This window comes from Aquarana catesbeiana, linkage group LG07, assembly GCF_042186555.1.
Source record: "Aquarana catesbeiana isolate 2022-GZ linkage group LG07, ASM4218655v1, whole genome shotgun sequence".
Classification (NCBI taxonomy): domain Eukaryota; kingdom Metazoa; phylum Chordata; class Amphibia; order Anura; family Ranidae; genus Aquarana; species Aquarana catesbeiana.
Genome location: NC_133330.1, coordinates 155,970,017 through 155,986,079, shown reverse-complemented (window position 1 = coordinate 155,986,079; position 16,063 = coordinate 155,970,017). Strand labels below are relative to the sequence as shown.

Below are 16,063 nucleotides of genomic sequence, written 5' to 3'. Positions count from 1 at the left end.
GAGATATGCATCTTCATGCAAAAAGGGGCAGATTATATTCAGCAATTGAATTTTAGATTTTTGAGATCTAGAATGTCCAGTTGGATTTAACCAAATCACAATCTCTGCTCTTACATCGGGGCCACCATGAACACTTTTTACCAAAAGATGGACCAATGCTAGAGAGAAAGATTTCTTTTTCTCTGGATCCTTAGGAACGTTTGATCTTGAGAAAACGAGGAGACAGAAACTCTTGGAACTCCAGTTTGTACGTTGGAGCTATTGAGGAAGTCCCCCATTCATCTTGACATTCCTTCTGCCAGATCCCTGAGAACTGTAGAAGAATTCTCCCTATTGAGCAAGGGGGGGCGGCACCTCATAAGGAGGCTACAGTATCTTGTAGGCTTCTTCCCTCAAGACCTCTTTTGTCCCTGGGGTTAACCCTGAGGATTATCCTTTGAACCTGACGGCGGAGGCTGTCGTGACTGTCTGGAGGCTGATGCCCCTGGCACAGAAGAAGGAGCTTTGAAAAAAAAACACATTTACTCCTTCACTTAAAAGGCAAAAGGGTATCTTTCTTTTGCTAGAAATTCTTTGAATATATCCAAAATATCCCCAGTTAGCTGTCTTACCGCAAAAGGGAAGACTAGCCAGGAGTTTTTTGCATGACGCTTAGTGAAGGCGCAATCTGTCATAGCAACTATTGCAAACATAAAGCTGCCTCCTGGACCTGCTGAGCTGGATAACCTTAAACACCTGTTAAAACTGGTTTCTCAACGATTAACCAATTACTGTCAGTGCAGGCTGAGACACTCAACCTGCCAGAGAAAAAAGTGTTTTTTGTTTTTTTTGTTTTTTTTAACTACCTGGCATCCGCGCTATAGCCGAATGATGGCTACAGCGCAGACCTACATTCCCGGGAGGCCGTCCTATGACGTCCTCCCCTGTGCACGCTCCCTGCGCGCTCCCTGCACTGAGACTCGGCTGATCACCGATCTGTGTAAGGGGCCGGTCCCGGCCCCTTACCATGTGATCAGCTGTCAGCCAATGACAACTGATCACATGATGTAAACAAAAGATCGGTAATCGTTTTTTTTTTTTACTCACGTTGACAGCGCGAGTAGAAAAAAAAGCCGATCACTGGATCGGATGTGAGGGACATCGGTCCCCAAGTGGAAGAGGCACATCTGCCTCATCAGTGCCCAATAAAAGTGCCACCTAATAGTGCCCACAGTGCCACCTAATAGTGCCCACAGTGCCACCTAATAGTGCCCACAGTGCCACCTAACAGTGCCCACAGTGCCACCTAACAGTGCCCACAAGTGCCACCTAACAGTGCCCACAAGTGCCACCTATCAATGCCCACCTGTAGTGCCAATCAGTGCCACCTGCCAGTGCTGCCCATCACTGCCACCCATCAGTGCCCATCACTGCCACGCATCAGTGCCCATCACTGCCGCCTATCAGTGCCCATCACTGCCGCCTCATCAGCGTACATCAATGAAGGAGAAAAATTACCCGTTTAAAATTTTTTATAACAAAATGTAAAAAAATAAACTTTTTTTTAAAAAAAAAATCAGTTTTTTACATTTTTTTAATAAAAAGTAAAAACCGCAGAGGTGATCAAATACCACCAAAAGAAAGCTCTATTTGTGGTGAAAAAATGATAAAAATTTCATTTGGGTACAGTGTTGTATGACCGCGCAATTGTCATTCAAAGTGCGTCAGCGCCGAAAGCTGAAAATTGGTCTGGATAGGAGGGGGGTTTAAGTGCCCTGTAAGCAAGTGGTTAAATAGGAATTCCAAACTTTTATCCATTGGTTCCCTAAGTATTTGAGTAATATCTGCCAGACAAGTCAAATTTACTCACAAAGGATATAGTAGCATTAGTTGCTGGTATACCCCGCTTAGTGAATTTTCTCTACCATAGGATAAAGTGTGAAAACTTTTTAAAATGGAAAATAATGCTTATCTGGGTGATCCTCCAGTGACAAAAACATTTCCCAACAAAGAATGGACAGGAAAAAGCATGCACAGCTTGAGGAGGCTTTAGCGAACCCAAACACAGCTAAGGGTACATATATGTGGAGCGGATCATTCTGCAAGAAATTGTACCATCAATTTTACAGATTGACTCACCCACAATTGACACCTCAGAAGAGGAGTCATCAGCCTCACCACGGTCCCCTGAGGGACTCGTCTTCTCCTGCCCCTAGTTCCTCAGTCTGAGGGTTTTAGGAAAATGGAAGAGAACCTGTCACATCTTGACCACACTGGGATGCAATTAACCACTCTGGGATGCGATTAAAGTCACTAAACTTCTTTTAAAAACCTACCATGGCTGAGGAAAAAGAGTAAAATGAACAGGGGCTGCAGTGTTGAAAACAGTTGCAAACATTTCATGGCCCCGATGCTCACTCTGACCAACCACCCCCTCTCAGGGGAGGATGCCATTTGAAGAGTAGAATTTCCAGAGCTTGAGGGAGACCCTTTTAGCTCAATTTTAGGGGGGTGTTTCAGCCCCCTCTTCTGAATATAGCCCGATACACAAAGCAGAGGTACTACCAGAAGAAATCGCATCCATTGCTTGAGCAATAGTCGGCCTCTTCTATTAACGCTCAGCCTGATGCAATAGTAAATGTGTCAAAAAGAATGCTTGTGTCACTAACCTCTTTCATGCCCCTCTATGCTCTTGTGTCCCTCCGCAGCTTGCAGCAATAACACTAGTGCTTTTAAAAACACTCTTTCCTGTGCTGGGCGTTGAAGGACGTCAACGCCGTGCTAAGCCCCACCCCCCCTCCGTGGCCTACGGCCCCCCTCCTCTCTTTAAAAAAAAAAAAAACAGTTTTCCTGCACGAGCGCGGGCCTCTGATCCTATGGGGAGAAAATGGCGAGGAGAGCCTGGAAGCTGCCGAGCAGTGTGGCGTGCAATTCGTGTTTTTATTTAAGTGCTTCTTCCTCTTGAAGAGGGGTAGCAAATAGCACAGGTGGGGGCGTCTGGTGGGGAGGAAACCCCCCCCCGACTTTCTGCTGCTGGCTGGAGGAAATGGAAGCTGCTGCTCTGGACACATTGTGAGCTCTCTGAGGAAGCGTGAGAAGGTATGTGCTCTATACAGCCCCCAGTGGTGACACATAAGCAGGACAACATTTACTAACTTAAAGGAGACATTCATAAGAAAATTCAAAAATTTCTTAGAAAAACTCCACTTACCTTTCCCGCTGCAGGGTTTACTGTGCTAAAACCAACAGACCCAATCTTCACCCTTCACGGTGGGTTCCATTAAACCTTCAGGAGCTGGGGGTCCTCGAGGAAACCCACAATCCTGGACCTGTTATAGCACCACCGCCAGTAAAACTTTATGGCCTTACTACCAAAAGTACTGGATCCCGGGGTCCAGCTCTATAAAAGAGAAGCGTTTACAGGCAAGACCTCGTTTCTTTGGACACGAGGCCCGGGTACCATTCAATTCGGCCTAAAAGACACTTTGAATGGATCCGGCTGCATGGCTAGCCCCAGCAAGGATTGCTCCAGTGGAGCACAGCACAGCACATCTTTACTCATGACCATCACCTTAGACACTGGCGAAAAAACTGAGATACTCCCAGTAGTAGGAGGGGTTATACACTTTTTATCTTAGGGCATGCCAGTGTCCATCACCTGAGGTGGCCTATAACCCACATAGTAACTACTATGGCTCTGTGTCCTGTGATGTAGGATAAGAAAACATATTGTCCCTGTCTAACAATCCACGGTAAAAATGAGTGTTTAGTTTGTACACATTTGCAAATATATGTGTAAGCCGTAGAAAACAGAGGAGCTTTGATGTAAGCAAAGCTCCTCTGTATAGGGCAGTGATGGTGAACCTTGGCACCCCAGATGTTTTGGAACTACATTTCCCATGATGCTCCACTACACTGCAGAGTTAGTGAGCATAATGGAAAATGTAGTTCCAAAACATCTAGGGTGCCAAGGTTCGCCATCACTCGTATAGGGTGTTACGTACCCATGTGTTCTCTTAGTAACGTGTACATTTAAAACCATACTTTAAAAACAAGTGTATATTTAGCTAATACAGAAAAATATGAAGCGTATACAGTGTTATTCTTTCCCATTAAACTGATAACAGTTTTGTGCTTTAAAAAAAAACAAAACAGTAAAGTTAGCCCAATGTTTTTGCATAATGTGAAAGATGAAGTTACGTCGAGTAAATAGATACCCAACATGTCACCTTTCAAAATTGCAAACGCTTGTGGAATGGCGCCAAACTTCGCTACTTAAAAATCCCCATAGGTGACACTTTTAAATTTTTTACTGGTTACATGTTTTGAGTTACAGAGGAGGTCTAGGGCCAAAATTATTGCTCTCGCTCTACCGATCGCAGCAATACCTCACATGTGTGGTTTGAACACCATTTTCATATGTGGGCGGGACTTACGTATGCGTTCGCTTCTGCATGCGAACACACGGGGACAGGGACGCTTAAAATTTTTTTGTTCATTTTACTTTATTCATTTTAGTTTGACGCTTTTTTCCCCCAAAAAAAATTTTTGATCACTTTTATTCCTATTGCAAGGAATGTAAACATCCCTTGTAATAGGAATATGGCATGACAGGTCCTCTTTACAGTGAGATATGGGGCCAATAAGACCCCACATCTCATCTCTAGGCTGGGAAGCCTGAAAAAAAAAAAAAAAAAAAAAAAAAAAGATCCTGGCTTCGATCGTAGCTGTGAGTCGGTAGAAGCACCGGAGGGCAGCGGGAGGGGGGACGTCCCCTCTCGCCTTCCGTAAGAACGCTTTTTTTTTTACACAAAGTTGTCCATTTATACAATATTTCTAACACACAGCATGTACATACCAAAAATGACATCCCGAAATAGATTCTCCTACTCCTCCTGAGTACGGCGATACCACATGTATGAGACTTCCACAGCCTGGCCACATACAGAGGCCGAGTACAGCTGAGTATGGCTGGGCATGGCTGGGTATGGCAGGGTATCGCCGAGTATGACTGGTTATGGCAGAGTATGGCTGGGTATCACCGAGTATTGCAGAGTATGGCTGGGTATTGCAGAGTATGACTGGGTATGGCAGAGTATTGCAGAGTTTTGCGGGGTATTGCAGAGTATGGCAGGGTATTGCAGAGTATGGCAGGGTATTGCCGAGTATGGCTGAGTATGGCTGAGTATGGCAGAGTATTGCGGGGTATGGCAGAGTATTGCGGGGTATGGCAGAGTATTGCGGGGTATGGCAGAGTATTGCAGGGTATTGCGGGGTATTGCAGGGTATTGCAGAGTATTGCGGGGTATTGCAGAGTATTGCGGGGTATTGCAGACTATTGCGGGGTATTGCAGATTGTGGGGTATTGCAGAGTATTGCAGACTATTTTGGGGTATTGCAGACTATTTTGGGGTATTGCAGAGTATTTTGGGGTATTGCACAGTATTGTGGGGTATTACAGAGTATTGCCGGGTATTGCAGAGTATTGCGGGGTATTGCAGAGCATTGCGGGGTATTGCAGAGTATTGCAGAGTATTTGGGGTATTGCACAGTATTGTGGGGTATTGCAGAGTTTGTCAAATCCTCCCCCTTGCTGTGAGTGACAGGTGATTTACATATCTCGTGCACTAGCCTAAGACACATGCACTCCTTTCTTCAGCAGCTCTGCCAGGATTGGATGTTCCACACCTCAGCATAATTGGGCATGCTGAAGTCATGTGGTTACTTTCCTGTCTTTTCACTGGATGTTAGAGATCATAGCAGATGTTCAGTGTAAGAAATACACAGGAGAGAAATGCATATTGACACGGGGAGTGTAGAGGTGGGCGGGGAGTCTACTGACATCACGACTCCACCCACCGAGCTCCAGACAACAGACCCACCCACAGAATATGGAGTTTTTCGGGTCTCATAACAGACAGAGGGAAGACGTTAGAGGTGAGACATTTGACAGGTAAAGATACATGCAGGAGGCATGTATATCCTTATAGATAACCCCTATGGCAGTAGTTTAGAAAGGATGACATTGGGTTTACATCCACTTTAATGTAAAGAATGCATTGAGGTAAAGAAAAAAACCTTCTACCCTTACAACCACTTAAAATCTCTTCTGGATATTCATAGTGACCACATGATAACAAAGTAAACAACCTGTCATGAATGACTTTCCGGGTATGAACAGCTTCCCTTCTGTTGTGATCTGTGATTGGCTCAAAGTAATCACATGGTACCTGGCTATCTGTACCATGTGATTAGCTTAGCCAATCACAATCAAAGGCAAGCTTTTCATGAATGGGAAACCCATTCATGACAGCTAAACCTATTGCTTATACAGTGATCAACACTAAATAAGCAATAACAGTGTTAACCCCCCCCACCCAGAGTAGTAAAGTTTCACTATGATGACAATGAACTATGATGACAGAATGTAAAAAAAAATGTAAACAAAATTGATTTAAAAAATTATAATTTTTTTTTTTTGAACATACTTACAGCAGTCAGTATCCCTGAACATCGCCACACCAGTCCTATAGTGACGCTGTACTGCACTGGTGACAGTATGTAAAATAAAAACAAAATTGTGAAAAAAACCTAAATTTTATTTAACCGCTTGCCGACCATCCGCTGCAGTTGTACTGCGGCAGAATGGCACAGGCAGGCGAATCGCCGTTATGCTACGTCTGGAGCTCGGCCGGAGGGAGGCGCGCGCTCCCCCGCTGGCTGCGACGATCGGATTCGATCAGGAACCGATCAATCGCCAGGCCCAGGCCAATGAAATCTGGTCCTGGACCTTGTGATCGCTCCTGATGAATGATATCCTTCCCCTGTCTGTGTAACTGTAAACACTGACAGGGGAAGTGATGTCATCTCTCCTTGTGTCAGTCTTTTCGTTCCAGACCGAGAGGAGAGAGCATCAGAACAGTGAGTTGCACAACACTACACTAACACCAGGTCACGTAGGCACACATTCACCCCCCGATCACCCCCCCAATTAACCCCTTCACCACTTGTCACTGTGTCACCCAGTACAGCAATCCGATTTTTTTTTGATCGCTGTACTAGTGTCATTAGTGACACGAATCAGTGTTAGGGTAATTAGTATTAGGCCCAAATAGGTATAGGGACCCCCCCAAATAAAGGTTTAACTCCTTGATTACTCCCTGTCACCTGTGATCACAGTATAAGTGTCACGGGTGACGCAGTTTAGCTAGATTTATTTTTATAGCGCCAGGGTACCCGCCGTATTTTACCCAATAAAGGTTTAACCCCCTGATCACCCGGCGGGTGATCAAAGTTCGGTTTTAGCGTCAGATAGGGTCTGCGTCGCCCCAGGCAGCGTCAGATCAGTGCCAGTACCGCTAACACCCACGCACGCACCATACGCCTCCCTTAGTAGTATAGTGTCTGAACGGATCGATATCTGATCTGATCAGAACTATATTAGCGTCCCCAGCAGTTTAGGGTTCCCAAAAATGCAATGTTAGCGGGATCAGCCCAGATACCTGCTAGCACCTGCTTTTAGCCCCTCTGCCCAGCCCACCCAAGTGCAGTATCGATTGATCACTGTCACTTACAAAACACAACACACATAACTGCAGCATTCGCAGAGTCAGGCCTGATCCCTGTGAACGCTAACAGTTTTTTGGTAGCGTTTGAATCAGTCGCTAACAGTCAGGAGCTTTTTTACCTGTGAGTCTAACTACTGTACCAGTAAATTTAGAGACCAAAATGTCAAATCGAAGGTACAGTAGTGAAGAAGCCTACACGTTTCTGAGCATGACAGATAGTGAAGAGGAAGTCACTCATCTGTCAGATTCAGGCTCAGAATATGAACCTGTAGACAGCAGCGGCACCCTGACAGATAGCTCTGACGACGGAGTTGTGGTTCCTGCCAAGGTTAGGCGTACCAGACCCCGATCTTCTTCTGCTGTCGTTGAGGTGCAAGAACCGCAGGTCCCTCGTATGGAGCAGAGAGCCAATACTAGCGCCGCTTTTCCTTCTGGTGAACTGGCAAGCACCAGCGACCTAGTACATCCTGGTCATACATCCAGCACTGCAGTAACATTTGGTGACGTGGCGAGTCCCATAAATGCAGTTCAAGATGGCGAGGTGGCAGGCACCAGTAGTGTCCCGCTGTCACTGAGAAGACAAAGACAGGCCCGTTGAGCCCATAGTGCCCTTCCTACTGCATTCGTCAATCCTAATTGGGAACCCACCACTTCTGCAGCACCCGTACTTCCCCCATTCACTGGCCAACCCGGAATTCAGGTGGAAACTGTTGATTTTACGTCACTTGATTTTTATTCGCTGTTTTTCAGCGAAGATCTCTATAGATCTATTGTGGACCAAAGCAATTTATATGCTTGTCAATTCATCGCCGCTAATCCCCAGCTGACCCTTGCCAGAGATTGGAGACCAATTACGGTCTCCGAATTTAAGACCTTCCTGGGCCTATCCCTCCTCATGGGCGTAACTAAAAAGAGTGAGTTGCGGTCATACAGTGGGGACAGAAAGTATTCAGACCCCCTTAAATTTTTCACTCTTTGTTATATTGCAGCCATTTGCTAAAATCATTTAAGTTAATTTTTTTCCTCATTAATGTACACACAGCACCCCATATTGACAGAAAAACACAGAATTGTTGACATTTTTGCAGATTTATTAAAAAAGAAAAACTGAAATATCACATGGTCCTAAGTATTCAGACCCTTTGCTGTGACACTCATATATTAAACTCAGGTGCTGTCCATTTCTTCTGATCGTCCTTGAGATGGTTCTACACCTTCATTTGAGTCCAGCTGTGTTTGATTATACTGATTGGACTTGATTAGGAAAGCCACAAACCTGTCTATATAAGACCTTACAGCTCACAGTGCATGTCAGAACAAATGAGAATCATGAGGTCAAAGGAACTGCCTGGAGAGCTCAGAGACAGAATTGTGAGAAGGCACAGATCTGGAAAAGGTTACAAAAAAATTTCTACTGCACTTAAGGTTCCTAAGAGCACAGTGGCCTCCACAATCCTTAAATGAAAGACGTTTGGGATGACCAGAACCCTTCCTAGAGCTGGCCATCCGGCCAAACTGAGCTATCGGGGGAGAAGAGCCTTGGTGAGAGAGGTAAAGAAGAACCCAAAGATCACTGTGGCTAAGCTCCAGAGATGCAGTCGGGAGATGGGAGAAAGTTGTAGAAAGTCAACCATCACTGCAGCCCTCCACCAGTCGGGGCTTTATGGCAGAGTGGCCCGACGGAAGCCTCTCCTCAGTGCAAGACACATGAAAGCCCGCATGGAGTTTGCTAAAAAAAACACCTGAAGGACTCCAAGATGGTGAGAAATAAGATTCTCTAGTCTGATGAGACCAAGATAGAACTTTTTGGCCTTAATTCTAAGCGGTATGTGTGGAGAAAACCAGGCACTGCTCATCACCTGTCCAATACAGTCCCAACAGTGAAGCATGGTGGTGGCAGCATCATGCTGTGGGGGTGTTTTTCAGCTGCAGGGACAGGACGACTGGTTGCAATGGAGGGAAAGATGAATGCAGCCAAGTACAGGGATATCCTGGACAAAAACTTTCTCCAGAGTGCTCAGGACCTCAGGCTGGGCCGAAGGTTTACCCTCCAACAAGACAATGACCCTAAGCACACAGCTAAAATAATGAAGAAGTGGCTTCACAACTCCGTGACTGTTCTTGAATGGCCCAGCCAGAGCCCTGACTTAAACCCAATTGAGCATCTCTGGAGAGACCTAAAAATGGCTGTCCACCAACGTTTACCATCCGACCTGACAGAACTGGAGAGGATCTGCAAGAAGGAATGGCAGAGGATCCCCAAATCCAGGTGTGAAAAACTTGTTGCATCTTTCCCAAAAAGACTCATGGCTGTATTAGATCAAAAGGGTGCTTCTACTAAATACTAAGCAAAGGGTCTGAATACTTAGGACCATGTGATATTTCAGTTTTTCTTTTTTAATAAATCTGCAAAAATGTCAACAATTCTGTGTTTTTCTGTCAATATGGGGTGCTGTGTGTACATTAATGAGGAAATAAAATGAACTTACATGATTTTAGCAAATGGCTGCAATATAACAAAGAGTGAAAATTTTAAGGGGGTCTGAATACTTTCGGTCCCCACTGTATTGGTCCATTTCACCATACGCCCGTGTTCTCTGCCTCCATGACCAGGACACGATACGAGCAGATCTTGCGGTTCATGCACTTCAGTGACAATGAACTCTGTCGTCCTTGGGGTTACCCTGAATTTGATCTGCTCTACAAAATTTGGCCCCTCGTAAACCACTTCAACCAAAGTTTTGCAGACTTGTTTACTCCCCATCAAGTTGACTGCATTGATGAGTACCTGATTAAGTTTTCTGGCCGCTTGCCATTTAAACAGTACCTTCCCAGCAAGCGTGCCAGATACGGGGTCAAGATGTATAAGCTCTGTGACAGGGCCACAGGCTATACATATAGTTTTATGTTTTACGAGGGAAGAGATAGTTACGTAGAGCCGGAGAACTGCCCTGACTACATAGGGAGCGCTGGTAAGATTGTGTGGGACTTGGTGTCACCCTTATTCGGAAAGGGGTACCACTTGTATGTGGACAATTATTACACAAGCGTGCCACTTTTTAGTCACTTGTTTTGATCATCAAATTGGCACATGTGGCACCGTGCGATGGAGAGAGCCTGCTTGAGATGTAATAATTTGCTCGCTGTAAAGTGGAGGGATAACAAGAATGTTTTCGTTCTTACCTCCCATCACGCAGACATGACTGTCCAAATTACTACGGCAACTGGTGTTGTGGAGAAACCCCTCTGTGTCCATGAATATAACCTCAATATTTAATTAATTGCCTGTAAGGCCAGACGCTGGTATAAAAAAATGTCTATACTTATTTCAATTGGCTTTGCTGAACGTTCATGTGCTATACAGAGCTTCAGGACGAACTGGATTCTTCCTTAAATTCCAGGAAGAGATCATCAGAGCCCTTCTGTTTCCAGACGGTGCTCTGGCCCAACTTCCCAACGCAAATGCAGTAAGCCGGCTGCGTGAGAGGCATTTTCTGCATGTCCTCTCTGGTACCCCTACCCAAAGAAACCCCCAAAGAAGATATCGTGTCTGTAGAAAGCGCAGGTTTAGGCGAGACACCCGCTTTTATTGTCCCTCCTGTCTTGACCAACCCGGTCTTTGCATTGGTGACTGTTTTGAACGCTATCACACACTTGTTGAGTATTAGCATAGGGTACAGCACCACACAGTCATAGGCACACATACACAGGGTCTCGAAAGATGTGATCACATTTTGAGAGACCCCAATCTGCAACATTCAGTTTATAGTTTTTTTTACAGTTTTTATAAAAGTGAAAAAAAAAACCACACAAAAACACAGAAAAAATAAAAAAGACAAAAATAGTTGTGGTTGTATTTTTCTTTTCTCTCTTTTCTTCTCTCTCTTATGTAGGCTCTCTACGTTCCACTCTACTGTTCGCTCACTATTGTTCTATATCTATCATTCTCTCTCAGTTTTATTTTTACTATGTTTTATTGTATTTGCTTTGCAGGTATGGTATGTTATACTGTAATGTTTGTTTTATTGTTTGCTTAGCAGGTACACCATTCAGCTGCAGCGTGTATTTATTTATCTTGACAGCAACAGCGTTTGCTCCCACGATACATAAAGCTGTGACTCCAGCGCTGTAGGAGGTGATTTCACCACCAGAGTTAAAAAAAAGAGCATATATGCTGAAGCATGGGGGCAGCAGGGGTGGAGGAGCGATTTGCTCCTAACTTTTGGGGCGGATGCCCCCATGCTTTGATATATATTTTTTAGGCCATTCAGCTGCAGCACTGATTTATTTATCTTGACAGCAACAGCGTTTGCTCCCACGCTACATAAAGCCGTGACTCCAGCGCTGTAGGAGGTGATTTTACCACAACAGTTAAAAACAAAATGGTGCATGTATACCCATCATTAGAAGTGGGTGGATGAAGGGAGGTATTCTAATGGTGGGCATACCCACCGATCAATCTTATTTTTTCGTTCAGCCCACAGGCTGCATGAAAAAAAGATTGCAATATATGCCCGACAAGGACCAGCAACGTACTGGTATGTTGCTGGATTTTGAGTGGTTATACCAGAATGATGCCTGCGGGTTTAGGTATCATCTTGGTATCATTCTTTTCAGCCAGTGGTCGGCTTTCATGTAAAAGCAATCCTAGCGGCTAATTAGCCTCTAGACTGCTTTTACAAGCAGTGGGAGGGAATGTCCCCCCCCTCTCCCACTGTCTTCCATGGTTTTCTCTGGCTCTCCTGTCCCAACAGGGAACCTCAGAATGCAGCTGGTGGTTCCGCCAGCTGACCATAGAGCTGATCAGAGACCAGAATGGCTCCAATCATCTCTATGGCCTAAGAAACTGGAAGGTACGAGCATTTCATGACTTTGATTTCAGCTGTAAACAGCGCCATTGGGAAACTGGGAAAGCATTTTATCACACCGATCTTGGTGTGGTCAGATGCTTTGAGGGCAGAGGAGAGATCTAGGGTCTAATAGACCCCAATTTTTTCAAAAAAAGAGTACCTGTCACTACCTATTGCTATCATAGGGAATATTTACATTCCCTGAGATAACAAAAAAAAATAATAAAAAAATATATGAAAGGAACAGTTTAAAAATAAGATAAAAAAGCAAAAAAATAAATAAATAAAAAAAAAAGCACCCCTTTCCCCCCTGCTCTCGCGCAAAGGCGAACGCAAGCGTCAAATGTAAACAGCAGTTGCACCATGCATGTGAGGTATCACCGCGAAGGTCAGATCGAGGGCAGTAATTTTAGCAGTAGACCTCCTCTGTAAATTTAAAGTGGTAACCTGTAAAGGCTTTTAAAGCTTTTAAAAATATATGTAGTTTGTCACCGCTGCACGTTTGTGCGTAATTTTAAAGCATGTCATGCTTGGTATCCATGTACTCGGCCTAAGATCATCTTTTTTATTTCATCAAACATTTGGGCAATATAGTGTGTTTTAGTGCATTAAAATTCTTAAAAAAGTGTGTTTTTTCCCAAAAAAATGGGTTTGAAAAATCGCTGCGCAAATACTGTGTGAAAAAAAAAATTAAACACCAACCATTTTAATCTGTAGGGCCTTTTCTTTAAAAAATATATAGTGTTTGAGGGTTCAAAGTAATTTTCTTGCAAAAAAAATATTTTTTCATGTAAACAAAAAGTGTCAGAAAGGGCTTTGTCTTCAAGTGGTTAGAAGAGCGGGTGATATGTGACATAAGCTTCTTATAACAAAAAGTAGAAAATATAATTTTTTTTCAAAATATTCGGGGTTTTTCCATTTATTTCGCAAAATATAAAAATCGCAGAGACAATCGAATACCATCAAAAGAAAGCTCTATTTGTGGGGAAAAAAGGACACAAATTTCGTTTGGGTACAACATTGCATGACCGCGCAATTACCAGTTAAAGCAGCACAGTGCCAAATTGTAAAAAGTCCTCTGGTCTTTAGGCAGCCAAAAGGTCCGGGGCTTAAGTGGTTCATTTTTTCATTTTCCAAAAAATTGCAATTGTAAAAAAACTTGCCATGAGTCTTACTAAATGCCTAATGCCCCGTACACACGGTTGGATTTTCCGACGGAAAATGTGTGATAGGACCTTGGTGTCGGAAATTCCGACCGTGTGTAGGCTCCATCACACATTTTCCATCGGATTTTCACACACAAAGTTTGAGAGCAGGCTATAAAATTTTCCAACAACAAAATCCGTTGTCGGAATTTCCGATCGTGCGTATACAAATCCGACGCACAAAGTGCCAGGCATGCTCAGAATAAATAAAGAGATGAAAGCTATTGGCTACTGCCCCGTTTATAGTCCCGACGTACGTGTTTTACGTCATCCCGTTCAGAATGATCAGATTTTCCGACAACTTTGTGTGACCGTGTGTATGCAAGACAAGTTTGAGCCAATATCCGTTGGAAAAAATCCTAGGATTTTGTTGTCGGAATGTCCAATCAATGTCCGACCGTGTGTACGGGGCATTAGACTGTCTATTTTCCAAAAAGGGATCATTTGAGTGATAATTGTACTGTTAAGGCGTTTTAGGGCCTCAAGAAATTAGGCCGTCAGTACATCAGGATTGATCAGTTTTCAAATATATACTGTATACCATAGTTTGTTGACGCTATAACTTTCACAGAAACCAATTAATATACACTTATTGGAATTTTTTACCAAAGACATATAGCAGAATACATTTTGGCCTAAATGTATGAAGAAATTTGACTTTTAGATATACTTTATATTGTTTTCTTTTTCAAAATATTTGGTCTTTTTTTATTTATAGCAAGAAATAAAAAACCCAGTGGTATGCCAATATCACCAAAAGAAACCTATATTTGTATGAAAAAGAAATTATATAAATTTTATTTGCATACAGTGTTGCCTGACCTTGCACTTGCCAGTTAAAGTAGCACAGTGCCGAATAGCAAAAAATGGCCTGGTCATGAAGGGGGTAAATTGGTTAAAGTGACTGTGGCCAGTAAATAAAATTTAAAGGGTTAGTTCAACTTTACCAAAAAAACTGCCTATGCAGATAAGAGGCATCTGTAGATAAAAACAAACCGTGCACCTTTGATTCAAGTTTAATCATGCCCTTGCTATTAGTGTAGGCCATTTACTCACCTCATGAAGCCTGACTGAAATACTCCCAGGGTGTTGCTGGGACTTTGCTAAGAGAGGTCTGTCAATACTGTTCACCTCAGCCATCACAAATGTGAGCTCTCAAGGACTGAACTCGGAGATCTTGTATCAGGGAAGAGAAAGAGCCCATGAGGTGGTTTGGATCAGAGAAAGAACATTATGGGAGTATTACAGTCAGGCTTCACGAGGTACCTAAATGGCCTACATCTATGACAAGGGCATTATTCAACTTTAGTCAGAGCTGTTTTTTTGGTAAAGGTGAATGAACCCTTTAAAATACAGCTACCTTATAGAAGAGGAAGCTTTATATTTGCCTTTTCAGCAGACAGTGTGCTAAATATTTACTCTCTTCCAGAGCTACAGGCTTTGCTGCTTTTCAAAACTTTCAGGTGTGTCTTATAGCATTTACTCCACTGGGCGCTGTGGTTATTTCTACTTACTCCTATGTAATCACTGTGTTCTGAGAGAAAAGGATGACAGGGTTCCTGTGGAAAATGGGAACAGGTGACTTACAGAATAGCACTGCCTGGTCTGACATCCTCCAAGCCAGCCCAAAATACTACCCTCTGTAGGAAGGTCATTAAAGGCATTTCACTTAGGCTCGGTTCACATAGGGGCGACTTGTCAGGCGACCTAGTCGCCTGACAAGTCGCCTCCCGTTCTGTGCTACGGAACCGTTCTAATAGGAGCGACGCAAGTCGCTCCGACTTAGAAAAAGGTTCCTGTACTACTTTGGGGGCGACTTGGGGCGACTTGCATAGACTTCTATACAGAAGTCGTTTTGCAAGTCGCCTCAGAAGTCGTTTGCAGGTCGCCTCGCTGAGGCCCCTGTGTGAACCGGCACTACGGGGCTCAAAAGTAGGGCCCTGAAAGACCGAAAAATCTGGGACCATAGGAATGTTGGCAGGGTGGACTATTTGGGTAATAACCCCTGCCCATCGTCCTATACAAACATTCAGGCCAAATTTACACTTATCCGTTCCGGTGATGTTCATTTTGGATGGCACACAAATGCAAAAAGGCAATGCCCTTTAGATACACATGCATTGCAGCACACCACAATGGACAGTAACGCACTACTATTGATGTGTGTTACTTCAGAAAAAAATGCATGTCAGTTTTTTGCCTGCTGTGGTGGGTTGACAGATCTATCAAATGTGCTTCCTTAAATAGCTATACAACTAATATACATGTGTAGCACAAACGCCCTAAATAATCAGAACATATATCTTGTGATACAAAGGTAATTAATAAGTGTCCAAAAACAATAATAATATAATAAAGCGCTCCTGCTCTGTGTATTGCACAAATATCCTTAATAATGTAGTATCCTGTGATACAAGGGTAAAGTGTCCAAAAAAATATAAATAAAGTGCATGTGCTCCGT

The 16,063-nt window shown here is 43.7% G+C and overlaps 1 protein-coding gene across 2 annotated transcripts in view; it reads left to right on the top strand.

The window, feature by feature from the left end:
* The window catches only part of XPNPEP3 (X-prolyl aminopeptidase 3), a 349,111-nt gene that overhangs the window by 318,788 nt on the left and 14,260 nt on the right, over positions 1 to 16,063 (top strand). The window lies entirely within an intron of this gene.